The sequence below is a fragment of the Camelina sativa genome, chromosome 2, assembly GCF_030686135.1.
Source record: "Camelina sativa cultivar CO46 ecotype springtype chromosome 2, ASM3068613v1".
NCBI lineage: Eukaryota > Viridiplantae > Streptophyta > Magnoliopsida > Brassicales > Brassicaceae > Camelina > Camelina sativa.
Genome location: NC_141881.1, coordinates 5,437,087 through 5,460,127, shown reverse-complemented (window position 1 = coordinate 5,460,127; position 23,041 = coordinate 5,437,087). Strand labels below are relative to the sequence as shown.

Sequence of the window (23,041 nt, the reverse complement as noted above, 5' to 3'; positions counted from 1 at the left end):
GACCAGGTGCTCGACCACACACACGATCGAGTACCTGATCGAGTGACTGATCGAGTTGAAGACACAGAAGCTGTTAAGCCTGCTAGATACATTCCTCATGCTTACAAACCACCTCTACCATTCCCAGGACGTTTCAAGGCACAAAACATAATAGAACTGAGGGAAATTATTGAGAAAAAATAAATGATGGCTTTGCAACAAGAGGAAGTGACAACTTTGAAAGAAGAGGTTGTCATTGAGAAGAAAGAGGAAGTGATGGCTTTGAAGGAAGAAGTAGTCATTGAAAAGAAGGAAGTAATGGCCATACAACAAGAGGTTGTCATTGAGAAGAAGGAGGAAGTGAAAGTCTTGAAGGAAGTAATGGCTATACAAGAGATTACCATTGCTTACGAGGAAGAGGAGAGAGGGCCTAACTTGAGCAAATTTGTTCAAAATCCTTCCTTCAAGGACATGCTGCTTGAATTATCCAAGATGAAAGCTCAAGAACAAGACATGAAGGATCTAAAAGAGATTGGGGAAGCTGTTACAAAACTTGAAGACCCAGGATCATTTAATCTACCTTGCTCCATTAGTTACATGCACTTCAACAAATGTTTGTGTGATCTGGGAGCTTCAGTGAGCCTAATGCCATACTCAGTGGCTGAAAAGTTGGGGTATGAATACTTTAAGCCTTGCAATCTCTATATTGGCATGGCAGATGGATCCAAGAGGGATGTGCTTGGGATAATTGAAAACCTTCCAGTCAAGATAGGAAAGGCAAGAATCCCAACTGATTTTGTGATCATGAACATGGATCAAGAGCCAGAAGATCCTCTCATCTTGGGGAGACCATTCTTAGCCACAGTTGGAACTGTAATAGATGTTAAGATGGGAACCATCAAACTTCACCTTGCTAAAGACTTCACTATGAAGTTTGACATCAAGCATACTACTCATCAGCCTACTATTGAAGGTCAGCACTTTATGATAGGGAAAAAGGCTAGTTGTGAAGTTTTAAGGATGGAGAGGATCCTAGGATTAAAGGTTCAGCCCAAGCTAAGACTGTCCAAGAACTAAAGGGTCCAATTCAAGTGCTAGCTGGTTTAGTGAAGGAACTTCAAGCTCAGTTTAACAAGAAGTCTTTGAAGAAGGCAAGACCAAGACTCAAGCTTAAAAAGAAACATGATTCAAGTGCTAAGGAAGCAGTGATCAAGAAGGAACACAAGGGTTATCAAGTAGAACCAGGGGGGACTTCATCACCTCCTTGGTCTCCAACTCAAGTTTGAAAAGCTAGAAGAAGTCAAGCTCAGTGAATTTAAACAAGCTCACTAGGGAGGAAGTCCCTAAGGTATCCCTGTATATATTGCTTTGGAATTTTGGTATTTTGATTTTTGCTTTAGTGTTTTCATGGTCAGGGAGGCTAGGGAGTCTGAATAGAAGAGGAAGGGACAGTTAATGGAGACTCGCAGTCCAGCTCGGCCCCCCCACTCGGACACGCACTCGACCGAGTCACGGTCGATCGCCGTCGTCGAGCTGCCCCAAAGTCCTTCTCCAAGCCACCAGCTTGACCCCAACTACTCCTATGACAGCATGCAGATGGATGTGGACAACTTCTTCCACAACCCCTAAGGTACCATCATCACCTTCACTTGTAAATATCATTGCATTTCATATTGTGTTTTGTTGTTTTTGATCTTGAATCCTCAATCCAATTTCTTTCACACAGAGGACTGTGTGATTTAAGTTTGGGGGAGGGTTTGAGATAGCATTTGACATTGTGTTTTGTGTTCTTATTTCAAATTTTTATCATCATCATGTTAGCACTTGCATAAGCATCTAAGGCATAGAAAAACCATAAAAATTTGAAAAATTTTCAAAAAATCTTCATAAAAAAAGAGTGTTCATGTAGTTTGCATTGAATATTAGGATCTTGTTTAGCATGATTCATGTAGAATTGTATAATATTTGCATTAGGGATCTATGATGAGTATTCCCTTGTTAGCTTGCTTAATTTCACTAGACTAGGATCAATGCCCAAGTTATTAGTACTTTGATGCTAGTTGAGTAGTTAGAAGCATAAGATTGAACCAAGCCTTGAATTCTTGCATTGCATTTGGTCTAAATTGAAGCATGTTGTGATTTGAAACCATTTCCTATTTATAAGAACCTAATATTGACTTTTAGTTATCAATATGTGCATTGCTTTAAACTCATGGATACCATATACATACTTGGATCATCTTTCTCCTTTTTACCACTCTTGTTGATCCAAGTAGCTGATTAAACCATTAAGATCAGTTCCCCTACCCCTAAACCAAACCTTCTTTCAAGCCTTGTTTATTCTTGAGTGTGTGAGGCCTATTTTTGGGATTGAGGTTGGTAGAAAGTGTTAGGTTTGAACTGACAAGAGTAAGACCTTGTGTAGTTCTAGTTTGCATTTTTCAAACTAGATAGGACTAGGTGGTTCACTTGTTGGGTTTGGGACTTGGCTGTTTTGAAAAGAAAAGAAAGAAAAGAGAAAGAAAAAGGGTAGAGTCTTTGAGAGGAGATTGTGTTTAAGCAAAGTCTAGTGAAAGGATGGGAAGAAAAGTGTTGTTTAAGATGGTTCTAGTTATGAAAAGAAAAGAAAGAAAAGAAAAGTTTAGCAAAATGCTTATATGTCTTAAGAATAAGAAGAAAAGAGAACCATAGCAAATAAGTAAGAATCCCCCATCCCACTAGAAAGATCAAATAAGAAAACATCTCCTAAGACTTGAAAACCAAAAGAGAAAAGGGTTAAGGAGAAAAGAAGAAGTAAAGGGTAGCACTAGGATCATTTGGGTTTAGATTATTAGGATAAACACTTTGGGTGCCTTTGGGTAGACAAGGTTTTATTCTTATATGTGTCTAATTGTTCATACCTTTAGCATTCTTCTAAAGCTCAATCCATTTTCATGAGAGAACCTTGATATTGACAAGCCCTACTCTAAAAAGAGACCATCTTTGTCTCAAACCCCTTTATTACCAAGCCTAATGAGTTTAAGCATTGCATAGAATTGATTCATGTTCTTGATTAATGAATGTTAAAGGAAATGGTTGATTTGAATGCATGTGGATATCTAAGGCTCAAATCAATAAAGGTTGTGAAATGCTTGTCTAAAGTCTTTAATTCCAGCTCATTCAACTTGCATCATAGTATTAGTAACTTGGACATTGATTCTTCTATTTGCAAGCTTTAGGAGCTGAGATCCCACTTTCAAACCTCACTTACCTTCTTATGTCTTCCTTATTTGCTTGAGGGCAAGCAAAGACTAAGTTTGGGGGTGTTGATGTTCATATATTTTACCTTGTTTTCCCTTAGTATATTCACATCTTTTGCATCTTTTGCTATCCATTTTAACCATTATTGCATAAGCTTTAGGACAAATCATGCATCAGAGTTTAGTTGCATTGCATTTGCATCTTTTCATGCATAAACAGGTGATTTTGGAGCTTAAGGGGCATGGATGCAATGCTGAGGAGAAGTGAAGCAATCATGAGGAGAAAGCAAGAGAGTTAAGGCTGAAACAACAAGGTCCGGAGTCCAACTCGACCGCACACTCGACCAGACACTCGACCATGTGCTGAGGAGGACTCGACCGAGTGGAGATTGCACGAGAGAAGCCAGCTCGACCAGCCACTCGACCGAGCACTGGTCGAGTTGACCGAGCCGTTGACTACTTTGACTTTTTGTATTTTTAGGGCTTCCACCTCCTCACCTATATAAGGCCTTGTACCTGCAGCCACCAAAGGAGTCCAGGTTTTTAGATATTCCCAAAACCTAGTTTTTACTTTTTTTAGCTTTATTCCTTTTGCATTTTTTATTTTTAAGATCTTGTACTTTCTTAAGAAAGAAGACTAGATTCTTGTATTTTGTTGGTTCTATAACTTTCAAGATATTGAGAATTTGAGTTTCATCCTTTCATCAATATTATAGATCTTTGTTTCATCTTTCTAATAATGCAAGTTTCAATATTTTCTGGGTTTTTTACTTTGTTCATCATGTATTGTTGTGACTAGTTTCCTTAAGATCTTTGTACCTGCAGCCACCAAAGAGTCCAGCTTTTTAGAATAGTCAGAAACCTAGTTTTTACCCTTTTGGGAATAATTCCTTTTGCACTTTTATTTTTCTTAGATCTTGTACTCTTTTAAGAGAGGAAACATAAGATTCTTGGATTTTGTTGGTTTCATAACTTTCAAGATATTAAGAATTCGTATATGATTCCTTCTTGAATATTAAAGATCTTTGTTTTATCTTTCATTTGATGCAAGTTTCAGTATTTTCTGGGTTTATGACTTTGATGTTCATCATGTGTTCTTGTGAGTAGTAGCTTAGGATCTTGAGGATGGGTTAGGCTGGGCTGTGTTTGAGGTTTGTTTGCTTTGGTCAAGCTTGATTGTAGTAGAATCTCTTCTAGGCTAGATGTTCTTAATGCTAATCCTGAACTGAGAGGTTAGGGTTTGATTTCAAGCATCTTAGCATCACACCAATGTTTAAGGAGCATAGATAAGGCTAGATCTAGAGCTTACCATTAGGCTTGCTAAGAGATTAGAGGTCTTGTTTGGTATGAGACATATTGCTTAATGCCTGCTTGTGTAGATTCGTTTCTTTGTGAGAACAAGTCTAGAGATGCATAGGTTTGATTGTTTCTTGCCATGAGAGTGGATCAAACATGTCTTAGATTTATATTTCTAGAGATTAGCTCAAAGTTTGCTTGAGATTTGTTGACCAAGTTAGATAACTTCAATCATTAGTCCAACCCATGAATCCCTCCTCAAGGCCTTACTTGTTTATTGATTTTTAAGTCTTAATCCTGCTGTTTGATTGTTGTTTGATTCGTTCTTGTGTTGCTCTGTTTTTCTTGTATTGCTCTGTTTCACGGATTTGTCCAGCTCGACCCTGCACTCGATCTACACTCGATGGAGCGCTTGCTCGAGTTCATCCCCAGAACTCTTGTTTATGATTTGTAGTTGTCCTGTCTTATCTCTAGTCTCATTCTATTTGCATTTCTGTTGCATTTACTTACTTTCCTGTTCATCTTTGTCTTGCATTAGTTCATTAGTATAGTTTCTATTTCTGTTCTAGCTTCATTTTAGTGATAATCATTCTGTTCCATTTACATTTAGCATCTAGTTCTAGTAGTTTTACTTTCTGTTCTTTACATCTCATTAATAGGATTGTTAGTGACAAACATCCTTTGCATATTTGGCTTAACTTAGGCTCATATACACATCTTGATTGTTCACAACTCTCAGATTGGATTGACACCTCTTGTACTACAATTGCATAAGGGGAATTGAAACACCCTGCCATCCATTCATTTCATATCTCACCATTGCATACATCCATCAATCCATACCACCAAAAGATTGTGTTTCAATTTGGCGCTGTTGCCCATTTGAGAGTGTTTTTGTGACATTTAGGATCATATTTAGTCTAAGATTAAGTTCGTTTATACACTTGTGAAGTTGCTGAACTCGAATCTTCTTTTGCTTGGCTGTCTTGAGTTTCAGGTACCTACTCGACCACCCACTCGACCACCACTCGACCGAGTAGTGATCGAGCACTTGATCGAGTTAGACAACTTATCTAAATAGACACCAGTTCCCAGACGACTCGACCACTCACTCGAGCCTGTGCTCGACCGTGCACCTGTTCGAGTCAGTATATCAGTTTCTTGATGCACACAAGGTCAAAGGGAAAAGATAATCTTCAAAGGCCTATTGACAACATCCACATACTGCAAAAGGGTTTGAGATATAAGCAAAGAAGAATAGTTCAAGAACAGCAAGGAGATCAAGTGGTAATGGAGCAACAAGATCCGGTTCCAAGACCAACGAACATTGGTGCTGGAGATGCACCCAATACCCACAACCAGAGAGCTGGCATTGTGCCTCCCACAGTGCCAAACAACAACTTTGAGATCAAGAGTGGATTGATCTCCATGATTCAAGCCAACAAGTTCCATGGATTGCCAATGGAGGATCCTCTAGACCACCTTGATGAATTTGATAGAATATGTGGTCTTACTAAGATTAATGGAGTGAGTGAGGATGGATTCAAGTTGAGGCTCTTCCCATTTTCACTTGGAGATAAGGCTCACCTTTGGGAGAAGACTCTTCCTACTGGAGAAATAACCACATGGAATGCTTGCAAGAAGGCTTTCTTGGCAAAATTCTTCTCAAATGCAAGGACTGCTAGATTGAGGAATGAAATTTCTGGGTTTGCTCAAAGAAACAATGAGAGCTTTTGTGAAGCTTGGGAGAGGTTCAAAGGATTTCAGACTCAGTGTCCTCACCATGGCTTCAGCAATGAGTCACTCCTAAGCACCTTGTATAGAGGAGTGCTTCCCAAGATCAGGATGCTTCTTGACACAGCCTCTAATGGCAACTGATGTTCATATATTTTACCTTGTTTTCCCTTAGTATATTCACATCTTTTGCATCTTTTGCTATCCATTTTAACCATTATTGCATAAGCTTTAGGACAAATCATGCATTAGAGTTTAGTTGCATTGCATTTGCATCTTTTCATGCATAAACAGGTGATTTTGGAGCTTAAGGGGCATGGATGCTGTTGGTCTCCAGGTTAGAACCACTGCTGTTGGTTCCTTCTCTGCCCATCTTCGGCGAAATTGGTTCATCGGTTATTTCTCTGATGTAACCTTACCTGTTTGCGTCCAGCCAAAAACCATCGCTGTTGGTTTAGCGTCTGCTTTGTTCCAACGTTCTTTGCTCACCGGAGACTCCTCCGGCGTCAACCTGTCCTTGTATGAGGCAGTTCGTTTAACGTCACAATGTATGGTGACTTACTCTATTCCAGTCGAGGTTTATGTATTGATTGCTACTTCTTTCATGGGTGTTCTTGTGATAGTTAGTTTCAATACTTCTCCTGGTACCCTATCAAGCTTGTTCAAGTTTGTGTCTCTATCTTTGATTTGTGGTTTAGTTGCTTTACCTTTCAAGTTTGTTGTCCGGGAATGTCCGAATCGGCTTCATCTTCTTGTAACTGTCTAATTCTAATATAAGTTTGGGTGCACAAAAAAAAAAAAAAGGGGCATGGATGCAATGCTGAGGAGAAGTGAAGCAATCATGAGGAGAAAGCAAGAGAGTTAAGGCCGAAACAACAAGGTCTGGAGTCCAACTCGACCGCACACTCGACCAGACACTCGACCGTGTGCTGAGGAGGACTCAACCGAGTGGAGATTGCACGAGAGAAGCCAGCTCGACCAGCCACTCGACCGAGCACTGGTCGAGTTGACCGAGCCGTTGACTACTTTGACTTTTTGTATTTTTAGGGCTTCCACCTCCTCACCTATATAAGGCCTTGTACCTGCAGCCACCAAAGGAGTCCAGCTTTTTAGATATTCCCAAAACCTAGTTTTTACTTTTTTTAGCTTTATTCCTTTTGCATTTTTTATTTTTAAGATCTTGTACTTTTTTAAGAAAGAATACTAGATTCTTGTATTTTGTTGGTTCTATAACTTTCAAGATATTGAGAATTTGAGTTTCATCCTTTCATCAATATTATAGATCTTTGTTTCATCTTTCTAATAATGCAAGTTTCAATATTTTCTGGGTTTTTGACTTTGTTCATCATGTATTGTTGTGAGTAGTTTCCTTAGGATCTTGAGGATGGGTTAGGATGGATTGATCTTGTGGTTTATGTGATTTTGTCAAGCTTGATTGCTGTAGATCTTTTCTAGGCTAGATGTTCTTAATGTTGATCCTATATCTGAGAGGGTAGGATCTGATTTCAAGCTTCTTAGCATCACACCAATGTTTAAGAAGCATAGATAAGGCTAGATCTAGAGCTTACCATTAGGCTTGCTAAGAGATTAGAGGTCTTGTTTGGTTTGAGATGTATTTCTTAATGCCTGCTTGTGTAGATTCTTTACTGTGTGAGAACAAGTCTAGAATTGCATAGGTTTGATTGTTTCTTGACCATGAGAGTGGGAGAAACTTGTCTTAGATTTATATGTCTAGAGGTTAGCTCAAAGTTTGCTTGAGATTTGTTGACCAAGTTAGATAACCACAATGATTAGTTCATCCCATGAATCCATCCTCAGGACCTTCCTTGTTTATTGATATCTTAGTCTTAATCTTGTTGCTTGCTTGTCGTTTGATTTGATTCTTGTGTTGCTCTGTTTTTCTAGCATTGCTCTGTTTTCCGGATTTAGCCAACTCGACCTCTCACTCGACCTATACTCAGTCGAGTGCTTGCTCGAGTTCATCCCCAGAACTCTAGTTTATGATTTGTGATTGTCCTGTTTCATTCCTGTTTCATTTTAGTTGTATTCATTTAGTTTTCAGTTCATTACCTGTCTTGCATTAGTTCATTAGTAGTAGTTCCTATTTCTGTTCTTGCTTCATTACTGTTACAATCATTCAGTTTCATTTGCATCTAGTTCTTAGTTCTTGTAGTTTATTTTCTGCATTTTACATTTCCATCTTAGGATTGTTAGTGACAAACAATCTTCACATTTGTCTTAACTTAGATTCATATGCATATCTTAATTGTTCACAAACACTCATTTAGGATTGATACCTCTTATACTGCAACAGCATAAGGGGAATTGAAACACCCATCCATCATTCCATTCATCTTTGCATTTACCACACATTCATCTACCACCACCATACAAAATTCTTGTTTCAGCAACTTCCTCAACAAGAATGTGGAAGAAGGATGGGAATTAGTTGAGAACCTTGCTCAGTCAGATGGCAACTATAATGAGGACTATGACAGAACCATAAGGTCCACCTCCACTGACCAAGAGGACAAATACAAGAAGGATTTGAAGATGGTCAATGAGAAGCTTGATAAAATCCTCCTTAGCCAACAAAAGTCCATTCACTTCATTGGCGAGGAAGAGGTTCCAGTTCAAGAAGGGGAGAATGAGTTTGCTGAGCTTTGTTATATGCAAAACCAAGGTGGATTCAAAGGCTACAACCAAGGAGGGTTCAAGAACAACAACCTCTCCTATAGAAGCACCAATGTAGCTAATCCACAAGACCAAGTGTATCCACCTCAACAGCCTCAACAGCAACAAAACTATGTCCCCAAACAACAACATCAAGTGTTCCAGCCTCATTTGTGTCCCCCACCAGGGTTTCAGACTAACCAAGGCCAATAACAAGACTTAAGAGCTATAATGCAACAGTTGTTGATTGGGCAAACACAAAAAAAGATTGAGGAAGCCAAGCAGTTTGCTGAGTTGAATCAAAGGCTCACATCCCAGTATAATGACCTGAATATAAAGTTTGAAGGTCTCAACTCTAGAGTGAAGTATATGGAGAGCAACATTGCCTCTACTTCTGCTCCTAAACCCAACAACCTCCCTGGAAAAGCTGTTCAAAATCCAAGGGAGTTCACTGCAAAAGCCATCCATATATCTGATGAAGAAGTCACTGGGGACAGTGATATTCAAGATGGGGAGGATTGGTCAGTTATTGAAGCTTTGAGTAAAGTTTGTGCAGAGAAATCTGAATCCGCCATTGCACGCGACCAGGTACTCGAGCCAGCACTCGACCGAGTGCCTGATCGAGTGGTCGATCGAGCTGAAGGATCAGGAGCTGTTAAACCTGCCAAGTATATTCCTCCTGCTTACAAACCACCTCTACCATTCCCAGGACGTTTCAAAGCACAGAAGATCAAGGAATTAAGGGAAATCATTGAGAAAAAGGAGATGTTGGCTAAGCAACAAGAGGATGAGAAAGCTTTGAAGGAAGAAGTTGTGGTTGAGAAACAAGAGGAAGTGATGGCCATTCAAGAGATCATCATTGCTTATCAAGAAGAAGCGAGAGGACCTGCCTTGGAACAGTGTGAACTATATCCTCTCTATAGAAATTTTTTGCTTGATTTGTCAAAGAAGAAGGCTCAAACTCAAGATGAGAAGGATCTTGACGACCTTGGAGGAGTGATCATCCCAATTAAGCTTAAGGATCCAGGGCCATTCTATCTGCCTTGCACACTTAGCTATCTCCACTACAACCAGTGCCTATGTGATTTGGGAACATCAATCAGTGTGATGCCATACTCCATAGCACAAAAGCTTGGGCACACTGATTTCAAGTCCACCAACCTCCATGTATGCCTAGCTGATGGGTCAAATAGAGATGTAGTTGGCAAGTTGGAGAACATTGCAGTGAAGATAGGGAGAGCAAGGGTTCACACTGATTTTGTGGTCCTAGAGATGGATAAGGAGCCTGAAGATCCTATCATTCTTGGGAGACCATTCTTAGCCATTGTTGGGGCAGTCATTGATGTCAAGGAAGGTTTTGTGACCTTGAACATTGCTGAGGGTATAGCTATGAAGTTTAACATCTATAATCCAACCAACCTTCCTACCATTGATGATCAACCATTTACTATAGAGGACAAAGGTGGTCAAGGAGGTTTAAGTGATAAGACAACTCCAAAGGCTGAGCCCTCACTTCAAGAAGATTCTGTGGAAAAGCTTAAGAGGTCAGTTCAAGAGTTGACTGGTATGGTTGAGGATCTCCAAGTCAAGCTAAACAAGAGGTCTTTGATGAAAGCAAGACCAAGGCTCAAAATTAAGAAGAAGTATGGTTTATGTGTTAATGGTGAGGTGATCAAGGATCAACTTCACAGTGATCAAGAGGTTCCAGGGAGGATTTCATCACCTCCTTGGTATCTAAACCAAGTCTAAGAAGGCAACCAAAGTCAAGCTTAGTGACTTTAAACAAGCTCACTAGGGAGGAAGTCCCTAAGGTATCCTTTGTAAATGTGCTTTAATTTCTTAGTAGTTTTGATGTGTTCTCTTTTATGTTTGTGTTGGGCAAGCCTTTTAATGAAAGTGTAGATGGGTATGGAGAAATTTGGACTTGGGGAAGGAGAAACGCAAGCCCACTCGACCAGCCCACGAGAGGTACTCGACCGAGTTGGCAAAGAAGTAAGGCCCATTCGACTCTCATTCCTCTAGAATGATCGAGTGGAGGGAAGAAAATGAAGAAAAAAATGAATTTTCAAACTTTGGTCAAGGGAGCTCGACCACGTGTTGGTCGAGTGTGGGGTCGAGTTGCAGCAAAAAGCAAGTCAAAGATTCCCATTTCAAATTTGAATGGTATGGATGCTCCACCCTTGTCCTCTTGTCCCCTTAGCTTCTTTAAATAGAGCTTACACGATCCCATACCTCTCACACTCTCTCATTTGCTCAAAACAACTAAATTCAAGTTTTAAAATCTCTCTCAAAGTTCATCTTTTGCTCAAGCTTAGTTCTTTCAAGTTTTTGGGTCACTAACCTATTAACTTTGAGCTTTGAGTCTACTCCCTTCAGCTCTATTCAAAAATGTCTTCAAGAATGACCAGGAAATCTCAACAAGCGGCTGCAACCTCCATGGAACGTCGTGATGATGGCCTTGAATCAAGAGGAAAATCTGGGAGAACCACTCGACGCACCACTCGAGCAATCACTCGACCGAGTGGTGGTCGAGCTGACCGATCGAGCCAGATGCCGTATCCAAGGAGTGATTCAGTTGAGGAAGATCCTGAGAGGACTGAAAGTGAGGAAGAAAAGGAGCCAACCCTTAATGAGTTCATGAGGAGACACAAGGCCAAAGGGAAGAGGCCAGCAGTTGAGATTGAACAAGAGGAGATTGAAAGTGAGAGTGAGGAAGAAGTGAGGGAGAATAGTAAGAGGTTGGCACTTTTGCAAAAGTGGAGCAAGTGGCATGGGAAGAGGTTTGATAAGCTGAAGAAGAAGGTGACCAACATGGCTAAGTCTATCAAGGGCTTAAAGAAGGAGATTGGTGAGTTGAAGAGTGGGAATTCTTCACCTACACCATCAAGCCCTTTGAGGAGAAGTAGCTCAACTAGAGCACTTTCAAGAGTTGCAAACCCTGTGGAACCAGCTAGAGCTTCAATGTATGAGCCAAATCAGAGGAAGAGGAGTCCAAGTACCCGAGAAAAACAATTTTCGAGGCACTCGACCAGGTCACTCGAGCACCCACTCGACCAAGCATCCCCGACGTACTCGACCAAGTTCCAGCCCAGATCCCCATATGGTTTCCCACCTCCAGCTGCTTATCCAGGCTATCCAGGTTACCCTCCCATCCCACCCCAATACTTCATGGATCCAGCACTCTACCAGCAGTTCTACCAGCAGCAAGCTCAGAATTTTGGCATACGCGGTCCAGCTCGACCCCCCACTCGAGCACACACTCGACCGAGTGCAGGTCGATCGCCGTCGTCGAGCTGCCCCAATCTCCATCTCCAAGTGATCAACAAGACCCCAACTACACATTTGACAGTATGCAAGAGGATGTGGACAACTTCTTCTCCAATCCTTGAGGTACCACTATCACCTTCACTTGTAAATATCATAGCATTTGAAATTGTGTTTTGTTTTTGGTCTTGAATCCTCTTTCAAATTTCTTTCACACAGAGGACTGTGTGATTTAAGTTTGGGGGAGGGTTTGAGATAGCATTTAACATTGTGTTTTGTGTTCTTATTTCCAATTTTTAGCATCCTCATATTAGTATTTGCATAGCATCTAAGGCATAGAAAAACCCTAAAATTTTGAAAATTTTTTGCAAAAATCTTTATTAAAAAAAAAGAGTGTTCATATAGTTTGCATTGCATATTAGGATCTTGTTTAGCATGTTTCATTTAGGATTGTATAATATTTGCATTAGGGATCTATGATGAGTTTTTCCTTATTAGCTTGCTTAATTCACTAGACTATGATCAATGCCCAAGTTAATAGTACTTTGATGCTAGTTGAGTGGTTAGAAGCATAAGATTGAACCAAGCCTTGAATTCATGCATTGCATTTGGTCTAAATTGAAACATGTTGTGATTTGACACCATTTCCTATTTATAAGAACCTAATATTGAATTTCAATTATCAATGTGTGCATTGCTTTAAACTCATGGATACCATATACATATTTGGATCATCTTTCTCCTTTTTACCACTCTTGTTGATCCAAGTAGCTGATTAAACCATTGAAATCAGTTTCCCTACCCTTTAACCAACCCTTCTTTCAAGCCATGTTTATTCTTGTGTGTGTGAGGCCTATTTTTGGGATTGAGCTTGGTAGAAAGTGTTAGGTTTGAACTGACAAGAGTAAAACCTTGTGTAGTTCTAGTTTGCATTTTTCAAACTAGATAGGACTAGGTGGTTCACTTGTTGGGTTTGGGACTTGGCTGTTTTGAAAAGAAAAGAGGAAAAAGAGAAAGAAAAAGGGTAGAGTCTTTAAGAGGAGAATGAGTTTAAGCAAAGTCTAGTGAAAGGATGGGAAGTAAAAATTGTTGAAGATGGTTCTAGTTAAAGAAAAGAAAAGAAAGAAAAGAAAAGTCTAGCAAAAAGCTTGTATGTCTTAAGAATAAGAAGAAAAGAGAACCATAGCAAATAAGTAAGAATCCCCCATCCCACTAGAAAGATCAAATAAGAAACCTCTCCTAATACTTGAAAACCAAAAGAGAAAAGGGTGAAAGAGAAAAGAAGAAGTTAAAGGGTAGCACTAGGATCATTTGGGTTTAGATTGATAGGATAAACACTTTGGGTGCCTTTGGGTAGACAAGGTTTTGTTCTTGTATGTGTCTAACTGTTCTTACCTTTAGCATTCTTCTAAAGCTCAATCCTTTTTTATGAGAGAACCTTGAAATTGATAAGCCCCACTCTAAAAAAAGAGACCATCATTGTCTCTAAACCTTTATCTCCAAGCCAAATGAGTTTAAGCATTGCATAGAATTGATTCATGTTCTTGATTAATGAATGTTAAAGGAAATGGTTGACTTGAACGCATGTGGATATCTAAGGCTCAAATCAGTAAAGGTTGTAATATACTTGTCTAAAATCATTAAGTACAGTTTATTCAACTTGCATCATAGTATTAGTAACTTGGACATTGATTCTAGATGGTCTATTTGCAAGCTTTAGGAGCTGAGATCCCACTCTCAAACCTCACCTACCTTCTTATGTCTTGATTATTTGCTTGAGGGCAAGCAAAGACTAAGTTTGGGAGTGTTGATGTTCATATATTTTACCTTGTTTTCCCTTAGTATATTCACATCTTTTTGCATCTTTTTCTATCCATTCTTACCATTATTGCATAGCTTTAGGACCAATCATGCATTAGAGCATAGTTGCATTGCATTTGCATCTTTTCATGCATAATCAGGTGATTTTGGAGCTTAAGGAGCATGGAAGCAATGCTGAGGAGAAGTGAGGCAATCATAAAGGGAAAGCAAGAGAGTTAAGGCTGAAGAACCAAGGTCCAGAGTCCAACTCGACTGCTCACTCGACCAGACACTCGACCGTGTGCTGAGGAGGACTCGACCGAGTGGAGGAAGCAGAAGAAAAGCCAACTTGACCAGCCACTCGACCGAGCACAGGGTCGAGTTGACCGAGCCGTTGACTATTTTGTCTTTTAGTATTTTTAGGGCTTCCACCTCCTCTCCTATATAAAGCCTTGTACCTGCAGCCACCAAAGAGTCCAGCTTTTTAGAATAGTCAGAAACCTAGTTTTTACCATTTTGAGAATAATTCCTTTTGCACTTTTATTTTTCTTAGATCTTGTACTCTTTTAAGAGAGAAAACATAAGATTCTTGGATTTTGTTGGTTTCATAACTTTCAAGATATTAAGAATTCGTGTTTGATTCCTTCTTGAATATTAAAGATCTTTGTTTATCTTTCATTTGATGCAAGTTTCAGTATTTTCTGGGTTTATGACTTTGATGTTCATCATGTGTTCTTGTGAGTAGTAGCTTAGGATCTTGAGGATGGGTTAGGCTGGGCTGTGTTTGAGGTTTGTTTGCTTTGGTCAAGCTTGATTGTAGTAGAATCTCTTCTAGGCTATATGTTCTTAATACTAATCCTGAACTGAGAGGTTAGGGTTTGATTTCAAGCATCTTAGCATCACACCAATGTTTAAGGAGCATAGATAAGGCTAGATCTAGAGCTTACCATTAGGCTTGCTAAGAGATTAGAGGTCTTGTTTGGTATGAGACATATTGCTTAATGCCTGCTTGTGTAGATTTTTTCTTTGTGAGAACAAGTCTAGAGATGCATAGGTTTGATTGTTTCTTGCCATGAGAGTGGATCAAACATGACTTAGATTTATATGTCTAGAGATTAGCTCAAAGTTTGCTTGAGATTTGTTGACCAAGTTAGATAACCTCAATCATTAGTCCAGACCATGAATCCCTCCTCAAGGCCTTACTTGTTTATTGATTTTTAAGTCTTAATCCTGCTGTTTGATTGTTGTTTGATTCATTCTTGTGTTGCTCTGTTTTTCTTGTATTGCTCTGTTTCACGGATTTGTCCAGCTCGACCCTGTACTCGATCTACACTCGATCGAGTGCTTGCTCGAGTTCATCCCCAGAACTCTTGTTTATGATTTGTAGTTGTCCTGTCTTATCTCTAGTCTCATTCTATTTGCATTTCTGTTGCATTTACTTACTTTCCGGTTCATCTTTGTCTTGCATTAGTTCATTAGTATAGTTTCTATTTCTGTTCTAGCTTTATTTTAGTTATAATCATTCTGTTCCATTTACATTTAGCATCTAGTTCTAGTAGTTTTACTTTCTGTTCTTTACATCTCATTAATAGGATTGTTAGTGACAAACATCCTTTGCATATTTGGCTTAACTTAGGCTCATATACACATCTTGATTGTTCACAACTCTCAGATTGGATTGACACCTCTTGTACTACAATTGCATAAGGGGAATTGAAACACCCTGCCATCCATTCATTTCATATCTCACCATTGCATACATCCATCAATCCATACCACCAAAAGATTGTGTTTCACTCACCCAGAAAGCCTTGAAGTATAACAATCTCCCTGTAGAACCTCAAGAACACTTTTCTCTCTTTGTTTTTCTCAAAAAATGATAAACGGCGACCAAGACAAAAGCCAAAACCCTTTCTTTCATCGGCAAACACTTAATATCCTTGTTTAATGGTTTGCCTAAACCAAACCAACCAAAAATCGCAAATTAAAACAATCTGGTCAAACCAGACAAATAATGGTGTCGACCGACACCACCTTGGTGTCGATCGACACCCACCCCCAAAACGCCAAGTTTCGGTCGCGGGTGTTACAATTCTCTCCCACCAACATAGATTCGTCCTCGAATATAGAACAACCATCAGCCAAGGAGTGCAATCGTCTCCACTGCCTGCACTCCCCTGACCGATCTACGGAAGGTCACCGCTAGGCGATAGACTCACGTTCCAGGCGTTATTTGCTCTCAACTTTTGGACTTGCCTTTACTCATAGGCCTTAACCTTGATTTTTTATTGGCTCCTCATCAGGCCTAAGCCTGCATGCCATAATGTTGGCTCCTTATCGGGCCTAATCCCGCATGCCATAATATATAAGAAAGTCCAATATTCGTCTCTCAGGTTGCCACCCTACAGCGCGCCTCCGGATCGTCATCCGAAGTCGATATACCAACCATACTCCCAAGCCACTAAGTCTCGGAATATGGCTGTACTAGGAGAACCAAAGTCCCCAAAGAGTCGCGAGCAACCAATTCTGAACACGTCTGAGTCCTATCCCTAGCCAGGTTTCCTTCTCGTGGCTCGTGTAAAACATCACAATGTCCTACCAACCACATATCCCCTCACTGGAATACCTCATGACCACATAAGGATCATATACATGCCACAAGGGCCGGCACGAAGGCCAAACAAATGTCCTAAACAGGACCGCCCAATGGCCAAACAAATGTCCTAAATAGGACTGCCACAAAGGACAAACCAATGTCCTCAACAGGACCGCCACAAAGGCCAAACAAATGTCCTCAACCGGACCGTCACAAAGACCAATTGTCCTGAAGGACTATCACAAAGACCACTCGTTCCGAAGGACCGTCACGAAGACCACTTTTCCCGGAGGACCGTCACGAAGACCATACATCCCGAACGATCGCCTCAACAGGCCACACAATTGGCTAAACAGCCTGCCACAAAGGCTACACAATTGGCTAAACAGCCCGCCACAAAGGCAACGCAATGTCTCAAAAGACCACCACACACGGGCACAATGACTCATAAGTCCGCCACTAAGGCCACACAAGTCCCTCCAAGGCTCACAACCACTAAAAATGGACAATTCTAACTCACATAAACTTTCCATTTTTAGGACTTTCCACTTCTGGAAAATTTTCACTTTTAGAAACTTCTATTTCAGGAAACTTTCCCTCAAAACCCTGCCTCAGGGAAATTTTGTACCCCGAACACCACCTCATCTTGTTACTTAGTCGCACAACCAACCACCCCTAAGCGACCATGTAAACAAGAGAGATGGGCTGGAATACTCCATTCCCGCTCCAGCAACAGATTACATATGGGACCAGGCTAGACAAGCTCAAGTCGCGGCTTGCTTCTCATACCACTTCTTAAACCTTGCCTTCATCCTCGTCTCAAGCTCCTAAGTCTGCTCCTCAACACCATCACAGTCCCAAAGGACTCTCATCAAAGGAATCTTCTCCGAAATTCCTTGATCCATCTCCCGAGAACCCTCACTGGTCTCGCCTCCAAAGTCATGTTAGGCTGAAGATCTTCAGGAATCTTAGCCAACAACTGATCATCCTCACAGAGACACTTCTGCAACATAGGATGCCGTGTTTTGCTAGATGTTCCTTTAGTTTGTGACTTGTGTATTCTCCTCCATTATCCGATCTAAGTACCTTTATTTTGGCATTAAAGTGATTAGTCACATAATTTTGAAAAAATTAACAAAGGCATCATACACTCTATCTTTAGATGGTAACAAAGTAATCCAAGTATATTCTGATTTTTCATCAATAAATGTCACAAAATACTTGTTATTATCTATAGATAGGCATGGTGATGTCCAAACATCTAAATGTACTAAATCAAAAAAATGCTCATAAATAGTAGTAGATTTGCAATGTTTTCCCAAGATACAAGATTCACAACTTGAATTATCAAAAGAAACATTAGGCAACATTAAGCTAAGAGCACGAGAAGGAGGGTGGCCTAATCTAGCATGCCACACGGCATTTAAACTAACAGCAAAACAAGACTTAAACAAAGTAGTTAGACTTGGTGAAGTGTTCTCTAAGACATAGAGATATCCATTAGCATTCCCTTCTCCAAGAATCATTCCAGTCTCAATATCCTGAAAATTTACACTATTAGGACCAAATATGGTGTAGCAATTCAAATCATTAGTACCTCTCTTGACATATAAAAGATTTGATGTAAAAGTAGGCATAAAGAAAGCCTTTGAGGTTTTATCAAACAGTTTCAAGTCCCCTACTCCTTTTACTGGTACTCGGTCCCCATTAGCAATTGTAACATTTCCTAGAGCCGGTTTTATGTTGTTTATTAGACTTGGGTTACTTATCATGTGATGAGAAGCACCCGAGTCGACAACAATTGAACTACTTGGCTTAGAGGCAAAGAAAGTGGTACCGGAATTCTTTAGTGAAGCAATGGACCGAATGAGTGCTTCCAAGTCCGACTTCCTAACCACCTCTCCATAGGATGCAGTCATAGCTGCCTCCTCACCTTGTTTTGATGAACCGGCCCCTCTTTCGGCTATCGCTTCCTTAGAGAGATTAGCTTTGAACTTGGCCGGCTTGAGGTGGGGGTGAAGAATCCAGCACTTGTCCTTCATGTGGCCCCTCTTCTTGTAGTGGTTGCATATCCACACCTTCCTGTCCTCTTGCATGTACACACCTTTGTTGGCCGTAACAAGCTCCCCCATACAACTAAGCAGGTCAAGAGAACCTTGTTTCTTTTGAATTTGCGAGCAAATGTCTTCAAAGGTAGGTAGTTTGTCAGCTCTGAGGATGTGTTTTGATATGTATATATTTTACACTCTTTCATCATGCATTTTCTATTCATTTTGTTCTCTTAACTCATTGTTTTGCATTGTTTTTAGTCTCTTTTGCATAATATGCATATCTAGGTAGTTTTTGCATTGGTCTTGCATACATCTTGCATATTGGAGTTATTTCAGGTTTTAGGAGATGTCCAGACTGTTGGAACCGAATGGAGGTTGACACATGCGGCTCGACCAAGCATGCTCGGAATGGACGTCATGTGACTCAACCGACATGCGACTTGGACGTGCTCCCAGGAAGAAGCACTAGTATCCCACTCGATCCATCATGCCTGGAATGGATGTCATCAACGCTCGAGCCACGCTCCAACATCAACGCTCGAGCCACGCTCCAACATCAACGCTCGAGCCACGCTCCAAAATCCACGCTCGAGCCACGCTCCAACTTCCACGCTCCAACATCCACGCTCGAGCCGCATTCCGAACTCCCTCACTCGAGCCGACTTCGTCCACCGTTCGAGCCGACGTTACAAACTCCCTCTCTCGAGCCGACTTCGTCTCCTGTCCTTCGAGCCGTCCATCTAGCCATCACTCAACCTCGATCGAGCCATTCTTCGAGCCATCATTCAACCTCGTTCGAGCCAGCCTCACAGGATCCGCCAACTACTCCACCCTGTTTGAGCCGTTCCACTCGAGTGGGATTCAGCTTTCGACGTCTTCATAAAAGTTGTAGGGAATTGAGTCATCTTTCCAATGCCGTTTATTTCAAGCCAGTCACAGGTGTGGTTCAAGATTTATCATCGTTTTAAGGGATGCATATACACCCAGCTCGAGCCAACACCGCTCTGGGTCGAGCCAAAACCACTCGGGGTCGAGCCAACACCACTCTGGGTCGAGCCAAAACCACTCGGGGTCGAGCCAACACCACTATGGGTCGAGCCAACACCACTCTGGGTCGAGCCAACACCCCTCCACTCGACCCAGCTCGACCGACGCACTCTCAGGACTAACGACACTCGACTTGGACAACCCGATTCCCAAACCGAAGCTCTATCTTGTCGTTTTAAGTTTTAGGTATTTACATGTTTTTACTATAAATACATTTTTGTTAAGTCTGGGCTTGAGACATCTTTAATCTCGTATTGTTTATTTTCCTTAAGGTTTACCTAGCCATCGAAAACGTTCTCAGACTTTGTAATTCGACACCTTTGAGTTTATTCAGTATTTTCATTTGATTTCTTCTACAAAGTTGTTTTCACATTTTGATCTATCTAATAATGCTTGTTTCAATGTTTTCTGAGTTTGCATCCTTGATGATGATTTTTGGATCTGAGTAGTTTGGTAGTTCTTGAGGATGAGATAGATTAGGTGGAGGATCTTAGGATGTAGAGTGTTTAAGCTTTGATATGTATGATTCCCTTATGGACTAGAGTTAGAATTACTAGTTTCACTATGATTAATTGGAACTAGGTCTTAGAAATTTCCACACCGAAAAGGTGTTCGATGAAATGTCTGACCAACTAGTGCTAGAGACTTACATTCCTAGCCTAAGAGATTAGTTTTATAGGATGTTTGTTGACGTGAATGAACTTGTTTGTCATGCCTGCTTGATCATGTTTCTCTAGCGAGAGCTACGTTTGGAAGTGGTTGAGTCTGAGTAGCTTATGTCAAGAGATTGGATTAGCTAAGTCGTGATGTTCATTGTTTAGGGATAGTTTGCTTGTGGCATGTTAAACACTATGTAGACTAGGATACTCCACCGACATCAATTACCCCCATCCTTAGGACTTCTATCTTTCTAATTTTTATTGCATTCCTAAGGTCGTTTCTGTTCCTGCTATTTAGTTCATGCTTAGACTCGTTTTCGTTTTTTCTCAAGTTCGCTTCTTGTCATACATTTTCGTTTATGGTTCTGTGACTCATTTCCGTTTTGCATTCTGATCATTATAGGATTGTCAGAAATAAAACCCCTCTTTAATTTGGCTTGACTTGTTGATTGCATCTTGATTGCTAGCAACATCCCATTTCGATTGACACCTTAAGTACTACAACACATAAGGTTAATTGAACCTGCTAGGACAAAAAAAAAATCCTAGTATCATGTTTCAAGAGATCATTGAACGCTGGATTTAAAGTGAGGAGGAGACCAAAGATCTTGTCTTGCTCCTTCCGTTCGTTCAGTACAGCCGGATCCAAAGAACTTGGCCGTAAAGTGTCCAGCTCAGACCAAAGTGCTCGAAACTTGCCAAGATATTTGGTAAACTCTAAATCTTCTTGGGTGAGATTTTTGATGGATTTCTTGACTTCAAAGACTCTTGTCAAGTTAGAGACATTTCCATACACGTTCTTGAGTGTCTCCCACAGTTCTCTAGCCGTCTTGCAGTATGAGTACGCTTCCAAAATCGGAGAATCAAGCGAGTTTTGGAGAACTGAGAGCACTACTTGGTTTTCTTGAAACCATTTTGCTTTCATTTCAGCCTTCTCTTCTTCCGCCTCGGAGGTGTCTTTGTCTTCTCCTTTGGTGTGTAGTCTCTCTCGACATGGCTCCAAAGCCCTCGACCTCCAAGGGCAGTTCTTGTGGTTCTTGTCCACAGCAAGTAGATTGTTCCCTTGACAATTACTGGTGTAACAATTGGCTTAGTATTATCCATCGGGTAAAGCAAGGAGAATCGAAAAAGAGTGAAGAGTAGAATGAAGAGAGTAGAAAGAAGAGTAGTATGATGAGATTAAACTGTAAAGGATCGAAGAACTTGCTCTGATACCATGTTAGAATTAGCGGAAGTGTTGATAAGAATGTGAGACTTAGAGAAGAGATTTGTGTGTCGAACAAAGAGAATGTGAGAAAAGATAAGATTCCACTAGAATATTCTTCTACAACATGTGAATACAACCTTAAATAGGTGAACAAACTAGGGCAACCCCTTTTCAAAAATAGAAACATAGGATAGAGATATTTAGAGAGAGAGAGAGAAGCGTTTCCCAAGTGTTGATAGTGACATCTCTGAAGTCAACTTGCGCACCCGTGACTCTCTTCTCCGCGTCGTTCCCCAACGGCTAGATTGGAGTGTTCTAGAACACTTGATGTGCTTGATGGACCGAACTTCTTCTCTTCTCTTGTTTTCATGTCTTAGATAGAGATCTCGGCCTTATTGTGAAACTGTATGGACGTTTGTACGGTCGAGTCTCGAGATAGAGCTTGATCAATACCGTCTGTACCATTTAGCAAGTCCTGTCCATGAAGATAAGCCTCCAACGGTCGCAAGGAATCTAGAACCTTCACCAAGAGAGCCGTTAGCGAGTTGGGACAAGTGGGAGCTCAAGTCAACCAAAGAAGATTACATGTTTATTTTAAGAAGAGATGTCACTTTCATTATGAGTAATTGTGTATAACATCTTGTAAAGAATATTCCGATTGTAATTGTCTATATTTAGTTTGTACCTAGGATCTAAATCAAGTATCCTTCTCCTTTACACTTTACAATCTCTTTACACTTTTACGCTTTTTACACTCTCTTCTCTTAATATTACAATCTGATCTACTTGTTCTACAAGTTAACTTCATCTATTTCTAAACTTACATGTGTATCAGAGCGAGTTCATTCCTTATTCTAAATCTCACACCCACTGATCTCTTCCGCCTCAATCTCTTTCTATTTTGACTTTGAAAGTCTCTTTTCTTTACCCGTTGGACAATAGCTTTAACCAACGGTCACTTCGACATAGAAGGCACTAAGACCTTGATTGTGCCAGTTACTCTCAAAGGAGAGAACTATCTGCTGTGGGAAAGAACCACAAAGACGGCACTGTGTGGCCGAGAGCTTTGGACCCACATTACTTCGAGTGAAGCTCCGAATGAGACACCAACCCACGAAGGCAAAGAAGTTGTTACTAGTGGTGAAGACAAGTGGTTTCAAGAAGACCAAAGTGTTCCTTCCATCATCCAAAACTCTCTTGATGCTCCAATCCTTGAAGCATACTCCTATTGTGAAACGGCTAAAGATCTATGGGACACATTACAAAATGTGTTCGGGAACACCACCAATTTAAATCGTGTGTTTGAAATCAAGAGAGCCATTAACAACCTCAGTCAAGAAGATATGGAGTTCACCAAACACTTTGGGAAGTTCCGGTCTCTTTGGGTAGAGCTTGAGATGCTTCGACTGGCCAGTCTCGATCCAACCATCCTGAATGAGCGGCGAGAGCAAGATAAAGTGTTTGGTCTACTTCTCACGCTGAATCCCTCCTACAAC

The 23,041-nt window shown here is 40.6% G+C and overlaps 1 non-coding gene across 1 annotated transcript; it reads right to left on the bottom strand.

The window, feature by feature from the left end:
• Positions 1–6,197: 6,197 nt before the first annotated feature.
• LOC147948321 (small nucleolar RNA R71) lies at positions 6,198–6,304 on the bottom strand. Its single transcript, XR_015586103.1, has one exon. It is a non-coding gene; the product is annotated as a small nucleolar RNA R71 (small nucleolar RNA).
• Between the last annotated feature and the right edge of the window lie 16,737 nt (positions 6,305–23,041).